Raw genomic sequence first — 16958 nt, forward strand, 5'->3', positions numbered from 1 at the left:
ACCCCCTCCTTCCACAGTGTAACCTTTGGTAAAGTGAATGAGCTGTCATCGAAGTGATTTGAAGCAAAGTTTCATTCCTAGCACAAAAATTATTTTAGTCTGATGAGCCAAGGTAGTATGCAGGGTGAGGCCCCTCCCTCTCACTGGCTTTCTCTACCATTTCTCTCGCGGAAGTCTATCATCTCTCTTTTTTCCTAGATGGAGGGTTGCCAGAACACATCACTTTTCCCCCCATTTACCTCTGCCAACATTGATTTGTGTTGGTTACTGGGACATAAATTTCTAAGGCAGGATCTCACATTCTGGAAGCCATAGAACAACAACGGTGAAGCCATGCATTATTCATAAGTATTTCGGTAAGTGTGGTTGTGCTAGAAGAGCTGTGTGCAAAGCGCTGCGGTGTCAAAGAAGAGACACTAAAGACGAATTGTAGTTAACCAGAGTTAAAGCATTTGCTGAAAAGTCAATGGGGGTAGGGAAGAAGACGCAATTTAAAACACACACACACACACAGATATATATGGACTATGTTTGGGCTTAGTGCCTACAGCACTCCACCACCATGTCCTGGCTACTATTCTTTTATTTTTGCTTTCTTCTCTTCTCTTTCTTTTTTCCTGATAAAGGGAAAGAGATATATAGGGAGGGAGTGTGGAGAGAGATAGACAGAAGGTGAGACATCTATAGCACTCTAGGGTTCCCAAATCTTACCCCCTACAGGTAGGAAGGAGTACTTGAAGCAAGGTCCTCACACATGATGACATGTGCACTCTACCACTACTGGTCCCTTGATTTTTGTGTTTCCTATAAAATTATATCTAATTACATATAATAGATATAGATACACAAAGGGATATATGTATATATACATACACAAAGGGATAACTTAAACGGCAAAGCAATCCACAGAATTGGAGAAGAGTTTTGCAACCAAATGTCATTAGTGAAGGATAAATAGTACCTAGAAATTACAGGAAGTATCTATAAACACGTTATGATTGGGCCCTCCTCAATCGCTATGAACAGGCCATGGCCCGGGCGCCGCTATGTTCCATCGCTGGGGAGCCAGAGACGACCCGAACTGCCCCTGCGGCTACAGACAGACTATGACCCACATAGTCAACGACTGCCACCTCTCCAGATTCAAAGGAGGTCTCGAAACTTTACATCAGGCTCAACCTGACGCTGTTGACTGGCTACGGAAGAAGGGCAAACGCTAGAAGAAGTCAGAAAACAATAATCAGGTTTTCCTGCTTCCATTCTTCTCTCCTTTTCTGAAACTGAGTAAATGAGATGATATAAGTGAGATGCCAGAGGCAATGAATAAAACATGTGTGATGTTAATTTTTAATTTTGTTATTATGAATCTTTACATAGTAACTAGAAAAAAATCCTTTTGGAAAATATTTTGTTCCAAGTCCAGCTGCCATCACATTGGAGGGAACTGTGGTGCTGTGGTATCTTTCCATCTCTTCTCTCCCTCTCTCATTCTGAAAGTTGGTCCAGAGTGGTGAAGCCCAAGTAACTACACACACATACAAACTACTTTGTTCAAAACTCCCCATGATTTCTTTTATTTATTTATTTATTTATTTATTTATTTTATTATTGCACAGAGACAGAGAGAAATTGAGGGATGGGAGAGAGATAGAGAGACACCTGCAGCCCTGCTTCACCACTTGTGAAACTTACCACTTGTGAAACTTACCCCTTGCAGGTGGGGATGAGGGGCTTGAACCTGGGGCCTTACACACTGTAATGTGTGCACTTAACCAGGTGCGCCACCTCCTGGCCCCCATGATTTCTTTACTTAAGATGTAAAATCAAGTCCTTATACTTTCCTGTAACATCTTGCAGAAGATTGTCCTTCTCTGTCTCTCAACTCTTAGACCCTTCTCCCTGTTCATCTATCTGGGAAATAACAAGTTGTTGTTTTTTTTTCTTTGTAAACTCTTCTGCCAGATAGCACATTGATTTCTCTCCCCCTCTTCTTGCTTTCTCAAGCTTTTACATAAATATTGCCCTCTGAATGTGACCTGCCTGGTTATATGTTGTAGAACTGCACATCACCAAAGACACTCCCTGTTCTTTTCTCTGATTCAGTTTTCTATATAGCCCTTGTTACCCTCTAGTATCCTACATGGTTATCTCAGTAACATTGCTATTGTGTATCAACCTTCCTATAATATGTTATATGTAGATAGAAAATATTCCTATTCCATTTCAAATGTCTAAAATAGAACTTGCTATATAACTAGCATTCATTTATTAAGGAACACAATAGACAGATATACAAAAGAAATAAAAGATTAACTGACAGAAATGGAAACAGGAATAGACAAAAAGATGAAAAGGATTAGATCTTTCAAATAATCCATAAAATGCAAATTGAATTATAATTTTACTCTCATTTTCTGAGAGGACAAAAATTAGGGCTGACAGTTCTATGCAATATTGAAAATAAGGAACCACTACAACACTCCAGCACTGCTGGAGTGAAGTGGTATATGCACACTAGAGAATAATTTTTCAATACTTAGTTGAAGATATGTAAGACCTATTATTGACTGTTATGGACTGAATTGTGCAGCGTCCCAATTCTTAAGTTCTAGCCCCTCCCAACCTCAGTCTGACTTTCTGTAGAATCAGAATTATTGCAGATGCGAGTCATTACAACAATGTAGTTAAGGTGGGTCCTAAGTATCAGTCTCATACTTACACACAGGGAGAATCATCATGCAAAGAGGAAAGCACAGATGAAGATGATGCTTCCACAAGCCAAGGACACCAAAGACTTTCAGAAACCTGTGAGAAGTTAAATAAGAATCATGGAGCAGATTCTTTTTGAGCCCTTAGAAAAGTTTTGCACCTTGATGGTGGTATCTAACCTCTAGACAGGTGAGCTAAATTTTTTCTTCTATTTAAGTCACTTGCTTTGTGGTAATTTGTTATAACAACATTGAAAAGTAGCACTGAGCGATATACTAGTTTGTTCTTAATGTGCTCTTTTGTTAGGATGCCTGTTCCTAAAATATGAGCCAAGGATATATGGCCGTTTTAATTAGATAATGCAGAAGCTGTGATTTAGTGTAACTTCCATCATAATGTCTGTATTCTAGTACTTAATTCACCTATACTTATAAAAAAGAATAAGGAAAATGTAAGTTAACAAATAAGGTTGGGGAGCCAGGTGGTAGCATGCCTGATTAATCATACATCGTAGTATGCCCAAGGACCCAGGTTTGACCTACCAGGAGCAGTGAAGAAGGCCTGTAGATGTCTATCTTTCTCTCTCCTTTGTCTCCCCCTCTCCTCTCAATCTCTCTCTGTTCTGTTGAATATAATAGAATAATTAATGAATAAATAAATAAGATTGTATTTTAAAAATATGTACATGCATTCGTGTGAATGTATGCATATAGATAAATGCCAGAAAATTTTCTCAGGCCCCTTCATTTTTTAATGAAAGACTTATTGTAGTAGCAATGTTTAATAACCAAAATATATTCAAAGAAGATGCTTGCTTTTATTGAAAAAGGTGAAAAATTAAGATAATATTCAGCATTTATAGGCCTGGCTGTTGCATACCCTGTAGAGCACACATGTTACCATGAACAAGGACCTGGGTTCAGGACCCTGATCTCCACCTGTAAGGTGAAGGCTTCATGAGTAGTGGAGCAGTGATGTATATGTGTCTTTTTCTCCCTCTCCCCACCCCATTTCTCTCTCTCTCTCTCCCTCCCTCCCTCCTTCTCTTATCAGAATAAAAAACAGAATAAGAAAGAAAAGAAAATGGTCGCCAGAAGTTGTGGAGTTGTGCAGGCAGCCAGTAACGACAATAACCCTTTGAGGCAAAAAATAATTTTTTTTCAGCATTTATTTTACAGAAGTCATTCTAGAGGCAGTGCCTGCACTTAGTAGTGAGAGTAGAAAGCACCATTGCCAAATTTAGCCTTTTCATAAAGCCAAACTTTTTTTCCTTTTTTGCCTCCAGGGTTATCACTGGGGGCTCCATGCCAGCACTATGAATCCACTGCTTCCAGCGGCCATTTTTTCTTTTTTCTTTTTTATTTTATTTATTTATTCCCTTTTGTTGCCCTTGTTGTTTTGTTGTTGTAGTCGTTGTTGGATAGGACAGAGAGAAATGGAGAGAGGGAGGGGAAGACAGAGAGGAGGAGAGAAAGATAGACATCTGCAGACCTGCTTCACCGCTTGTGAAGCAACTCTCCTGCAGGTGGGGAGCCGGGGGCTCGAACCGGGATCCTTACGTCGTTCCTTGCGCTTTGCGCCACGTGCGCTTAACCTGCTGTGCTACCGCCCGACTCCCTTTTTTCTATCTTATTCCATAGCATAGAGAAATTGAGAGGGAAGGGAAAAGAAATAGAAGGAGAGAGAAAAATAGACACCTGTAGCCCTGCTTCACCGCTCATGAAGTGTTCCCACTTCATGAGGAGTGGGAGCAACAGGCTGGGTCCTCGAGGCATTTCTTGTGCATAGTACTATGAGACCTTAACTCGGTGCTCCATCGCCTGCTCCCCCTCACCCCAAGCTTTATTTTATAAACCTGTTGACAGCATATGTCGTAGGAATGCTCTAATTTCAGAGAACAGGAAAATCTATATAAAGAAATAATTGAATTGGAATCAACCTTCTGTTGCATCCATTTCTTCTATGTGAAGTGATAGATATGTCTATGTGTATACATATGATTATTTTTTTAAGGAAGCCACGTTAGAATTTGGAGGAATTGACCTTATTTTTCTACTCACAAAATTGAAACAGTCACTGGAATGTCAATGAGTGAACTTGTATGAGGTCATAGCATTTGTTTAGAATCCTTCCAGAATCTGAGAATTTTCATAATTATGTAGTATGTTCTAGAATGTGGAATTTTGCAGTTATGAAAGAACCATCTGGTACAATTATAATGCTGGGTTCAGGCTTTGGCCGTATCATATTTGCTAAACATACCAACAGCAAGACAGACCTAGCTGTTCCTGGCTAAGGTACTGCAGAGCTAACCTGCCGGGCTAGCTTCGCCGGAGAGACGAGGAACTCCTGGCGGCGTGGTAATACAATTCTTTATTTATGTGGATGCCCCAGAGTTAAGTGCAAGCACAGCGGGTTTAGGCCACGGGGAGCTAGCAAAATGGCTGCCTACTGCTATGCATGCCAACCCTTCTCCAGCTTGGGACGCGGAAGAGAAAGAGCGAAATCAGGAACAGCAGCTGGCTTTATAGGGTAAAAACAGAAGTGTCAAGTCAGGAACAGGATTGGCTAGGAAAGGTGGTGGAGAAAACAAGGCACTCTGGGTAGGTAGAAAACTTCCATAGCAGCTGTTGCGAAGGTTCTAATCAGTGGGATTAACCAATACTCTGCAGGCAGGGTGGTTCTCAGACAAAACTGTCGTATGCTTTACATTGGTTTGTTCTAGCCCTCCCCCGCCAAGAGAATTGGATCAGTCCAGTTAAATTTTGCGGGCCCACTTGGCCCCGCCCTGAAGGAAACCCGCCAGAGTTCCAGAGTGACAGAGTTAGAGAGTCCGAGAGTTCTTGAGTTCCTGAGTTCGAGTTTCAGAGTTACAGAGTAAGAGGGAGTTCCACAGTGGAAGAGTTTCAGAGTTTGAGAGTTGCAGAGTGACAGAGTTCGAGAGGGTTCCCGAGTACGAGAGTTCAAGAGTTCCTGAGTTCGAGAGTGCCAGAGTTGGAGGGTTCCAGAGTTCCTGAGTTCCAGAGTAAGGGAGAGGGTTCCTGAGTTCAAGAGTAAAAGAAAGAGTGCTTGCGCCGCCGCAAAGAGACAGCAGAGTTCTGTTTGGTGATTAGTTTGTCTTAGCTTATGAATCGTTGTTCCTGAATAAAGAAATACAGCTTCCCTGCCCAGCCGTTGCCTCCGCGTCTCTGTTACCTGCCCGTGAAGCTAGACCCGCCCGGCAAGAGCCTTTCGAATTTTAACAACACAAAACAATGATTATGTAAATAGACCACAGCATCAAGCAATGCAGGGGAGCTGGCGTAATGCACAACATTAACCAATTCTGTATGGTGGGGAAATGTACAGGGGTTTTTTTAGTCAATCCCTTTGCAGAGGGCCAAGGTTGTTTAGGAACCTGGTAGGCAGTGGTATCCTATGGCTGGCAAGAGTAGAAATACAAAGGGACATCATTGTAGAACTTTGAAGTTATGCTGTACAGTTTACCTGAGGGACACCTCAGATTAAAGAATGAGAACATTTCAGTTTCCACATGGGGCTCATTTATGGGAATTGTGGGGTTAAGCTACCTTGATGAGCTTCCACTTAGTTTTTATGATCAGGAAGCAGAGATAAATCTATACTCAGAGAATTCTTTCTTTTCCTGTAGCTAAAGACAAAGCATTGTGCTCATGTTAATTCTCATAGAACTATGTTAAAATTTGAATAGTTTGGCTATTGTTTCTTTCTTGTGGCTCCATTTTTAACAGGTATTCAAAAGCCTTTAGGATATTTTTTCTGTCTTCTTAATTATGCTAGGAATACACCTAGAAAGTGCCGATAGCCAGATCATTGTATTTCTATTGTGGTGATTTATAGAATCTCATTCTAGATTGGGTTCTCATATATGAAAGTCATTAACAGTTTAGTCCTGCTGCCTACTGGCTTCCATATATTTGAAGTATCGAGTGTGTGAAAATGGGGATATCTAACACTCTCATCCAGATTTGGATTAAATTTAAAATTGAATATAAGCAAGGCATCTCTATGGAAAAATAGGAGTCCATAGGAGAACTGAGTAATAAGGATTTCTGGTCATGTCTAGTTCCACTTCTGTATACCAAGTGCTACTATTTTCTAGGTAAAAGGAAAAAAAAAAAAAAAAGTAAATCTAGGAAGTTCATTTAGGGAATGAAATCCAAATTTTTAAGACAAAAATAAATAACCATTTACTAAAAAAATGTAGTAAGAGCATGTCAATAAAATATTCTTAAGATAATATTATTTAAAATATTATTTTAAAAACCACTCTAGAAATAAGAACATAACAATAGGTTTAAGAACCAAATTAGGGGTCTGGGCAGTGACGCACCTGGTTAAGTGCAAGCAAAGACTGGGGTTCAAGACCCTTATCCCCACTGGCAGGGGAAAAAGCTTCATAAGTGGTGAAGTTGTGCTGCTGTTGTCTCTCATTCTCTCCCTCTCTATCACCCCTTTCCCTCTCCATTTCTGTCTACCTCTATCTGGTAAAATAAACATCAAAAAAAGAAACGAACTGATAGTGGTGAAAAGATATTATATGCATTAGTATTCAATTTGTGAATAGTTTCGCCCAACCTAAAAATGGCATCGTAAGTAAAATAAAATAAGAAGAGGCACTAAAGTAGAAAAAAGATTTGAGAAATGTGAATTGAATCTATGATAATTTTTTTCATTTTATTTATTTATTTCCTTTTTGTTGCCCTTGTTTCCATTGTTGTTGTAGTTACTATTGTTGTTGATGTCATCGTTGTTGGATAGGACAGAGAGAAATGGAGAGAGGAGGGGAAGACAGAGGGGAAGAGAAAGATAAACACCTGCAGACCCGCTTTCACCTGCTGTGAGGTGACTCCCCTGCAGGTGGGGATCCGGGAGCTGGAACTGGGATCCTTATGCTGGTCTTTGCGCATTACGCCACGTGTGCTTAACCCGCTCCTACCGCCCCACCCCTCGTGATAAATTTTTAATGTATTTTTACTTTATTGGTGGGGGGAATTAATGGATTACAGTAGTGTGGCAAGCGCTAGAAGAAGAAGTGTAGTTGTTGACACAACTGGGTACAGTTTCTCATCTCCCTGTGATTGATCTCTACAAATTATTGTCACCCCCAACTTAGGTCCTTTTCTGCCTTCATGCACCAGGACCCCAAAGCTTTTTTGTTCTGGTACAATGCACTAAACCCAGTCCAGGTTTTGCTTTTTGCTTTTACTTTCCATACTTATTTCTTAAGTCCCATCTTTGAGTGAGATCATCCCATCTTCATCCTTCTCAGTTTGGCTTATCTCACATAACATGATTCCTTCAAGTTCCATCCAAAATGAGGTTAGAAAAAAAAGATGATTTCATTTCACTATTTTTAACAACTGAGTAATATTCCATTGTGTATACATACCACAACTTTTTTGGTCAGTCATCTGTTGTGGGTCATCTGGGTTGCTTTCAAGTTGTAGCTATTACAGACTGAGCTGCTATGAGCACAGATGTATTCATGGAATGGGTGTATTTGCTTACTTTAAAAAAAGTTGATGATAAATAGTAGAACAAGTAAAATCATCATTAAGTAAATGTACATGGATTATTCATTTTGTGTTAGAAGCTGCAAGAGGAGAAAGGAGTCTGTCAGCAAACTGGCCCAGCAAGTCTCAGTCATTAAAGAGCTTTGTTCTTCTGGCTGGATACACAGTGAACAAGTAAACCAGAAAATAAATTAAAATGCCACATGTTATTCTTTGCAAGAGAGGATGAACAATGTGCTGTGCTAGGTGGGGCACATGGGAAAGCATTCAAGAAAACATTTCCCAGAAAGTGACATTTACTTTGGCTCATGAATGAAGGGAAGGACTCAGTCATACTAAAGCTGTCTAACAGTGTACAGGGGGAGTGGTAAGCACAGAAACTAGAGGAGATTGGCATGTGTCACAGCACTGTCACTGGATTAGAAGTGGGAAAAGACCAACTTGGAAAAAAAAATCTTATTGCAAGAATAGTTTCAGTATGGGTGATAGCCTTCCCCAATTTTATGATCTGATGTTCACTTTAAAAAGGCTACTCCATTTTGAAAGAAAAAAAAACAACTAGTTGATACTGAGTTGGAGAAGTAAAAAGGGGGGAAATGTTGGATAGGAAACGATTGAAAATCAGTAAGATTTGCCGCTAGCTTGGAAGGGAGAGGTGAAGGAAGGAATGGCTCCAGAGCTTTTTGGCTTTAACAATAACAGATAAAAAAAATATCTAAAAGGATTTTTAAATGAAATTTCAAAGCTTAAAGTAAAGCAAACTAAGGAATACTGACCAAATTGTTGACTACAGAAATAATGGCAAAACAAATTTAAAAAAAAGATGTGTTTTGACAATAAAGGGGCCTGGGGATACAGTACAGAACTGACCCAGTAGACTTTGATGTGTTATAACCCCAGAGGTAGCAACTTCAATTTCCAGCAACAATAATTGGCAGAGCTGAGCAGTGCTCATCTCTCATGAAAAATAATATCTTCAAAATAAAAAAAAATACTGGAAATGACTGGTTTTCCCCTATTTAAAACCCCCCACACATAAAGCGAAATAAAGGTTTTTGGACTAAAGCAGCAGCCTCTATCCAATTTCCCACGTGTTACTTTTCCAAAAAAATTGGGCTTATTATATTAAATATATATGAGAGCCTACAGTCCTTGGATAGTTTTCAGGGCCAAATACATTTGATCAGAAGGAGCTTTTTATTTTTTTAATTATAAAGCAAAAAGACTTTTAGGTAGTTTCAAATACTTTTTTTTTCCCTCTCATCTTCAAAAGTGGTAAAGCTTGGAAGATTCTCTCAGAAGAAAAAACAGGGAGTGGGAGAGTTATGTTTTACTGGTGACAATGAACAGTACTCTCAGTAGTAAAAGAATACATTTTAAAAAGCTTATGCTAGAGACAGACAGACAAGAAGAAATGACTTGGACTGGAGTTGGTGTATTGCACCAAAGTAAAAGACTCTGGAGTGGAGAGGAGGGTTCAGGACCTGAAACATGATGGCAGAGAGGACCAAGTGCGGGTTGAATTGTTATGTGGAAAACTGAGAAATGTCTTGCATGTACAAACTATTGTATTTTACTATTAGGTGTAAACCATTAATCCCCCAATAAAGACATTTTTTAAAGGGGGAGGGTGGACAGGAACAACAAGAGTCATAACTAAACAGAAATACAAGTTGCCAGAGAACTCTAAAACTTCTGATTAAGACTACAAAGTTAATAGTGGAATTTTAAGCATGTGGTTTATTTTATAAATTACAGACCCTTTAAATATTCTATTAGTGTCCAGCATTTAAATCCACATGCTTTGAAAAGCTAAGTAAATAATTTTGTCATGAGAACTTTTCTTTTTTTATATATATTTATTTTTTATTTATTTATTCCCTTTTGTTGCCCTTGTTGTTTTATTGTTGTAGTTATTATTGTTGTCGTCGTTGTTGGATAGGACAGAGAGAAATGGAGAGAGGAGGGGAAGACAGAGAGGAGGAGAGAAAGATAGACACCTGCAGACCTGCTTCACCGCCTGTGAAGCGACTCCCCTGCAGGTGGGGAGCCGGGGTTCGAACCAGGATCCTTATGCCGGTCCTTGTGCTTTGCGCCACCTGTGCTTAACCCGCTGCGCTACAGCCCGACTCCCCGTGAGAACTTTTCATCTAAATTTCATGGTCTACACACTTTAATTTCCATGAGCTCTTTATTTGCAATACATAATACTATACAACATGTGATATGTACCATATAAAGTACTAAAAAGATTAGTCTCAGGGATTTTATTACATACTTGGGCAACTTGCCTTGGCTCCATTTCTATGTCATTCTGTTAGATAGAGACACTAAGTAATCCAAAAACAACCTTTTTGTTTTCCTTAGAAACCAGTTAAAGATTTCATAAACCATGCAGTCATTTCACCAGGAGGTGGTGATAAAAATACATGTTAACAGCAGTCTTGGCCACTAAAGGGAAGAAAACCTGTTTATTCTTTCACATGTTCTGACAAATTCATTTGGTACAAAGGAATTAACAGAACAACATGAAGGAATTTGAACTAAAAGATATCACACACAGGAGTCGGGCGGTAGCGCAGCAGGTTAAGCGCACGTGAGGCAAAGCTCAAGGGCCGGCTTAAGGATCCTGGTTCAAGCCCCCGGCTTCCCACCTGCAGGGGGAGTAAGTAGCTTCACAGGCAGTGAAGCAGGTCTGCAGGTGTCTGTCTCTCCCTCTCTCTGTCTTCCCCTCCTTTCTCCATTTCTCTCTGTCCTATCTAACAATGACGACATCAGTAACTGCAACAATAAAAAAACAAGGGCAACAAAAGGGAAAAGAAATAAATAAATAAAAAGAAAAAAGATATCAAACACATGTAGATAGTAGGGGGAAATATCCTAGGGCCTGCAAAATAGCTCACTTGGATAGTGCTCTATTTTGAGCATAACCTAGGTTGGAGCATGGCCCCCACTACACTGAAGAAAGCTTTGGTGCTGTGGTATTTTTCTGTCTCCTGCTTCTCTGTTGATGTTTCTGTCTTTCTAGATGAAAAATTGGGCCTGGAGTGGTGAAGTGCCAGTGAAAGAAAAAAAAAATTCTAGTCCAGGTCTACCTACAATCCCCCAAAAAAGTCCAACTGGTATTATTAATAACAGCAAATAGCAAGATAAGGAGGCCTGAGTTGTGTGTCCCTATATAACATTAAAATGTTATTTTATGCATTTTTGTAGTTGGAGGAAGTATGAGACTGACTTAAAGGTCAGGGAAAGAAAGCAGGAGGGTGGGACTCAGTATGTCACTGTCAGCATTAAGAGGAACAGGCTGGAGAAAACTGGATGTAGTTTCTTAAAAACTCTTGATACGTGAAAAAGTGAACTAACATTCCACCTAGTAGCTCAAAGACAATAAACAAGTTGGAAAAAGTAAGTTAAACATAAGTTTCCATAATATCTTGAAAGCACGATGTAACTGTGATACTTGTACAAAGCAAGCCCATTAAGTGTAATGGACTTTTCTGAAAAGTTATAAGAAGGAAAGTGCAGATTTAGCATAAATCTATGATGGAAATGCCTTAGTATAGATAACTTAGACAGTTAAGAGTGAGAGGTAAATAGGGATTGTTATGTTTTATACAAGAAAGACTGCATTGTGGTAGGGTATTATTCAAACTTGGTCAACAAAACCAAAAGTTTGCAACCTTTATCATAGTCCCTAGGTGGTTGTACATAACACTTTTCTTCAGACCCCCAACTTCCTTTAGAGTTCCCAAAATGCCCCTTTTATAGAGAGCTACAGATGCTCCGTATGCTACAGCACTCATGTGATGCTTCCCTGAATGACCTTTTCTTTATTTCTGTAGTATTCTAGGCATATACAAAAAACGTTTAATATGGTAAGAGGCTGACGTTCCATGTCCTCATTACTCAAGCAGACATGCTTACCCACCTCTAGCTATATAGGCTAGAACTTACATATGTCCACAGATTATGATCCTAGCAGATTGGTTCTAAGTAGCCTTTTGGTTAGATAGCTGTTAGTTCTGCAAAGGACACACTGTACGAGAAATAGAAAACAGTTTCTCCCTAGTCTTAATTTAACAGTGTCAAGTGTGCACATATGCATTGGCTTTTTCAGCATAAGCTTTGCTCCATTCCCACAAGAATTTATTATATTCCTTCTTCTAATACCTGACCCATATGGGATTTTCTTCAAAGTCATTATGAATTAAAATACGTTAGAGCAGGAATATAGGAATTCACTAGTCATATGACTTGGGAAAATTCTTCAACCTCTTTGGATCTTGGCCATCTTAATAAACTCATGATGTGTCCAGCAAAAAAATAACTATAGAAGTCAGACTTTCCACCTTCTGCACCCCATAAAGACCATATTTCTAGGATATATGTATTATAAGGACCATATAGATTTCAGTAAGATATACATTGTGCTAAAAAAAGAAAGCAATATTTACGTTATCTTTTCGTAGCTATTTCTTTTCCCCTCCTATTCACTTGCCCTTTAACCCACAGTAGACATTAAGCCACGCCTACTACAAGAGTGCTCTTTAAACAGTTTTATAGAGGGTTGGGCCATGGCACAGCAGGTTAATGCTCACATTACCATGGGTAAGGACCCTGGTTCACGTCCCTGCTTCTCCCACCTGTAAGAGGGATACTTCATGAGTGGTGAATAAGGTCTCTTTTTCTCTCTCACCCTCCCTTTCATCCCCTCCCCCTCTCAATTTCTCTCTGTCCTATCCAATAAAAAATAGAAAGAAAAAAGGAGGGGATTTGATCATCAGGAGCAGAGGATTTGTAATGCCAGCACCAAGCCCCAGCAATAACCCTGGTGGCAGAAAAAAAATCATAGTATGTATTTTGTATTCACATTTTTTAGATAGTGTATTTCTCTAGAAATACATCAGGTTGTTGGGGGGATTTCATTCATTTTTATTGTGGAGTAATAGTCTGTGGAACAACTGTGTGTCTAACTATTCATGTTAAAGAATATAAAAAGAATGCATTTATAGTTTGAGCCTATTAAATGCAAAATAGCTATGAGGACTTGTGTTTAATTTCTTGAACAAACAAAATTTTTCATTCTCTGATAGAAATACCACAGAATGCAATGACAGAGTAGGATAACAGTTTTGTGTTTAAGTTTTTAAGAAAATAATTGTTGTTCAAAGTTTTTGTATCATTTCACACCCTTCCCAACAATGCAAGAATGATACAGCTTTCCATATCTTTTCCAGAATTTAATATCATAATTATTTTATTTTCTTCATTCTAACAGGTATGTAGATATGGCACAATGTGGTTTTAGTTTGCATTTTTCTGATGACTGATGTTGAATGTCTTTTCATGGTTTTATATAATTTTGCACACAAAATACTAAAACTATGTGAAGTGATGAATGTATGGCTGTAATTATTTTGTACATATATAAAACCATTATGGTTTACACTTTAAGCATTTTCTTTCATCAGTTATATTTCAGTAGAACAAGTAACAAATAGAAATATCACCAACATTGCACTAGTATTAATTCATTTATTTCTCATTTCTCTTGCACTCTTAAGTTAGTACCATACAGCTTAGAAATAGCTGTTTCGATTGTTGGGCAGTAGTGCACCATGTTAAGTGCACATAGTAAGAAGCGCAAGGACCTGCACAAAGATCCTGGTTCAAGCCCCCAGCTCCCTATTTGCAGGGGGGTCGCTTCACAAGTGATGAAGCAGGTCTGCAGGTGTCTATCTTTCTCTTCCTCTCTATCTTCCCCTCCCCTCTTAACTTCTCTCTGTCCTATCCAAAGAAACAAACAAAAAAGAAAATTTTAAAAAATAGCCACAGGAACGGTGGCAGTAGATTAGTAGTGCAGGCACTGAGTAAGCCCCAGCGAAAACCCTCCAGGCAAAAAAAAAAAAAAAGCTGTTTCCTTTCTCTCTCTTTCGTACTTTCCCACAGTTTCTGCAGTTAGCCACAGATTATGTAATTTAAGAAAAATATACCTAATCAATTAACAGACTGTTAAATCATAGAAGGAATCATCTATGTGATGGAAGTAGCTTAGATTTGAGAACCATAGGACCTTTCCTTTCTTGTTTACTACCAATGCTTTGTTTTTCCCTTCAGTATTTCTGACTTAAAGATTACTGGAGGAAGATATACAGGAAAACTCTGAGAAAGTGTTCCAAAAGTTTGTTACTCTCTATTCTACACCACACACAAACACACACACACACACACACACACACACACACGTTTTACTTTATTGGGGCTAATTACAGTACAGTTGTGGATGCATTGGCACAGTTTCCTATCTCCCTGTGATGCGTGTCTGCATAACACTCTAACTCTCCACTTGGGTCCTTCTCCACCATCCTGCACTAGGACCCTAAAACCCTCTCCACCTCCTTAATTTCACCTCCTCCCCTGGAGTTCTCTGCTTTGATGCATTGCACCACACCTATTCCAACTCTTACTTTTTGCTTCCCCTTCTGTCTGCGTTTTGTAAGTTCCATCTATGAGTGAGATCATCAGCTATTCTTGAGACCTAAATAGCATGAGGTTGCACTAATTAATGTTTGGAGTTTTTGTTTGTTTGTATTTTCTACTTAAGCTGGCAATTCATTCTTCCTCTTTTAAAATATTAATTTATTTGAGACTGGGAGATGGCTCAGCCTGTAGAATGCACACATTTAAAAAAATTATTTAAGTAGTGGGGGTAGCATAGTGGGTTAAGCACAGGGACCCGCATGAGGATCCCGGTTCAAGCCCCCGGCTCCCCACCTGCATGGGTGTGCTTCACTGGAGGTGAAGCAGGTCTGCAGGTGTCTATCTTTCTCTCCCCTTCTCTGTCTTCCCCTTCTCTCTCCATTTCACTCTGTCCTATCCAACAACAATGACATCAGTAATAACTACAACAATAAAAAAAAAAGGGAAAATAAATAAAACTTAAAAAAAATATTTAATGGGAGTCAGGCCGTAGTGCAGCGGGTTAAGCGCATGTGGCGCAAAGCTCAAGGGTAGGCTTAATGATACCAGTCAGAGCCCTGGCTCCCTACCTGCAAGGGAGTCCCTTCATAGGCGGTGAAGCAGGTCTGCAGGTATCTGTCTTTCTCTTCCCCTCTCTGTCTTCCCCTCCTCCCTTCATTTCTCTCTGTCCTATCTAACAACGACAACATCAATAACAACTACAACAACAATAAAACAAGGACAACAAAAGGGAAAATAAATATTTAAAAATTATTTAATAATGATCAACAATTATATAGGATAAGTGGAGTACAGTTCCCACCACCAGAGTTCCTTATCCCATCCCTTCATTGAAGGTTTTCCTATATTGTTTATCCCTCTGGGAGTATGGACCCAGGCTCATTATGGGATGCAGAAGGTGGAAGATCTGGCTTCTGTAATTTCTTCCCCTCTGGACATGGGCATTGGCAGTTTAATCCATACTCCCAGACTGTTTCTATCTTTCCCTATTGGGGCAGGGCTTCAGGGAGATGGGGTTCCAAGACACATTGGTGAGGTCATCTTCCCAGGGAAGTCAGGTTGGTGTCATGGTAGCCTCTGCAACTTAGTGGCTGAAATGTACTTTTTTCTTTTAAGTTTGTTTATATAAAATTTTATTTATTAGATATATGGAGAGAGAAACTTAGAAAGGTGGGGAGATAGAGGGAGAGAGAGAGAGAGAGAGAGAGAGAGAGAGAGAGAGAGACATCTGCAGCCCTACTTCACCACTCATGAAGCTTTTTCATTGCAGGTGGGGAGCAGGGGCTTGTGCCCGGGTCCTTGTACACTGATGGGTGTGCTTAACCAGGTAAGGCACTGAGTAGTAGCCTCCAAAATGCACTCTTAGTCAGGATCAAGTCCCAAGCACAATGTGGGAACACCATGCAAGATACTGGGGGAAGCTTTCTAACTAGTAGATTAGTATTTTGTTGCCTTCCTTCTCTTTATCTTTCTCTCTCTTGCTCTCCTTCTTCTTCTCCTTCTCCTCCTCCTCCTCCTCCTCCTCCTCCTCCTCCTCCTCCTTCTTTTCTCTCTCTCTCTCTCTCTCTCTCTCTCTCTCTCTCTCTCTCTGTCTCCTCTCTGCTTCTCTATCTGCAGCTAAGCAGGAAAAAATAACCTATCAGAAGTGGTATAGGCACCCAAAACTATACTATTATTTGGTGGGATGATAGAGAACAGAGCAGAGCAACATCTGTCATATGCAGTACCTGGGATTGAACCCCACTCTCACACATGCAAGGAATATGTTCTAGTCACTGAGATACCAGCAATTCATTCTCACACCAGTTAGTCAACTTTTTGTTCAAAAGGTCTTGTGTCAAGTTTTTTTTTTTTTTCTTTTAAAGAGTGATTTATTTCATATATATTTCTCTCTTACATGGGGGTTGGGGGAGAGAAGTCAGAGCAATGATCCAGTATATGAACTGCATAGCATCAAACCAAGAGCCTTAGGTACACATGTCAGACTCTCTTAACATTTCAGTCTTTTCCTGGGGACAACATTTTTTCTTGAAGTAAGAGTACTTTTCTAGTAATAAGAAGTTCATAATGTGTTCAATTATTCCAGTCCTATTTTCCTCCACAACTATTTTTGTTTATTTTGTTTCTGTATTTCAGAATAAAAGATTTTATTGGATCTACCTCCTACTCCATTAATTTCCAATTCCCTTGGGCTCGATTTAAGACACTTAAGAGAGAAGAGTATGAAGAGAAAGG

General features: G+C 39.5%; 1 long non-coding RNA gene across 1 annotated transcript; it reads left to right on the forward strand.

The window, feature by feature from the left end:
- Positions 1–9: 9 nt before the first annotated feature.
- LOC132539790 (uncharacterized) lies at positions 10–2809 on the forward strand. Its single transcript, XR_009551083.1, has 3 exons — positions 10–112; positions 199–356; positions 2726–2809. It is a non-coding gene; the product is annotated as an uncharacterized LOC132539790 (long non-coding RNA).
- The last annotated feature ends 14149 nt before the right edge of the window (positions 2810–16958 follow it).

The sequence above is a fragment of the Erinaceus europaeus genome, chromosome 8 (assembly GCF_950295315.1).
Source record: "Erinaceus europaeus chromosome 8, mEriEur2.1, whole genome shotgun sequence".
Lineage (NCBI taxonomy): Eukaryota > Metazoa > Chordata > Mammalia > Eulipotyphla > Erinaceidae > Erinaceus > Erinaceus europaeus.